Here is a 1,146-nt window from a genome sequence, read left to right as displayed (position 1 = left end):
ATCAACAGCCGATACCGCACCGTGACAATGTCACTAACCAGTAGGTGGCAGTAGTGTTCTTTGACAAACATGGATGCCTCCAGTAAAGCACATTCAGATGGAAATTACTCTGAATTAAAAACGCTAATATTTGAAAAGTATGTAATAATTTCATATTTAAAGTACTTTAAGAAGTTTGAATTCTGAATATAACCAGACTTTTCCTTTAAATATGGAGGCGTTTAGTCTTATCTGACCAATTTAGACTCTGCAGAAATCTCAGGATCTCTTTTTTTTACGCTGACGAGGCGTTTGGGGATCTTTCTACTCTGGTTAATGCCTGATGTCAGACAGGGACAGTCTGCGCTGAGCACTTACTGGATGCTGCAGATGGGAACCCAAGTAATGTAGTCCATCCCAGAACCAGAACAGTCAGCATTGCTTTTCTTCCTGGAACAGCAACTAGAAGAAAATGATTTCAAAATAAAGACGCTGAGATGTTCTGGGTTTTTTATTAGTGTTGCGCCGATACCCAAACTGTAGACTACTTGGATGTAAAATAATCACCATCATGTCTTCATGTCAAGCTGCTGTCTACCTTTGTGAAGCAGGAAAAAGACTAAAACAAAGTGAATCCAGTAGAACTTTTTATTGCCTACCTGGAATGGGTGACAATAGCTGAAGAAACTTTTGATTCTATCACCAGAATGAGTGAGAAACCTTTTCCAGGTAAAGTTGAAGTGAATTCATCTGGTATTATATCGTATTTTACAACAAGTAGTTTAGTATAAACAAGTATAAGAATTCTTACATTCTTTATACTGAAGAATCAGAGACGTCTTTGGTCGTTATTTTAAATGATGTTTGTTTTTACAGTCTTACTGCTCAGCTATGCTCTGCAGTTATTGTACTCTGTGTTTTATTTTAAAATGAATTCACTGTAAATTACGGTCAACTTGTACATTGCTTTTAAGCCTTTATAGGGAACTTATTGAAATACTTATAGTGTTATTGGAATCCGGGACAAGACTTTATTACCTTTGTAAAAAAAAAAAAAAAAAAATTGATATTTTGATGGCAAAAATTAATGTCAATGTAATCACAAGAAACGGCAACTTGCCCGAATATATTAAGAAAAATAACCAAAGTGCTTCTATAAGAAATTCA

General features: G+C 35.2%; 1 long non-coding RNA gene across 1 annotated transcript in view; it reads right to left on the bottom strand.

Annotated features, from left to right (window-relative positions):
• The window catches only part of LOC107098646, a 2,995-nt gene extending 2,574 nt beyond the window's left edge, over positions 1 to 421 (bottom strand). The window contains exon 1 of the long non-coding RNA XR_001481908.1: positions 358 to 421. This is a non-coding gene — a long non-coding RNA (uncharacterized LOC107098646). The remainder of the gene's footprint in view (positions 1 to 357) is intronic.
• Between the last annotated feature and the right edge of the window lie 725 nt (positions 422 to 1,146).

This window comes from Cyprinodon variegatus, unplaced genomic scaffold (genome assembly GCF_000732505.1).
Source record: "Cyprinodon variegatus isolate N-32 unplaced genomic scaffold, C_variegatus-1.0 Scaffold796, whole genome shotgun sequence".
Taxonomy (NCBI): Eukaryota; Metazoa; Chordata; class Actinopteri; order Cyprinodontiformes; family Cyprinodontidae; genus Cyprinodon; species Cyprinodon variegatus.
This window is presented reverse-complemented; position numbering and strand designations above follow the sequence as displayed.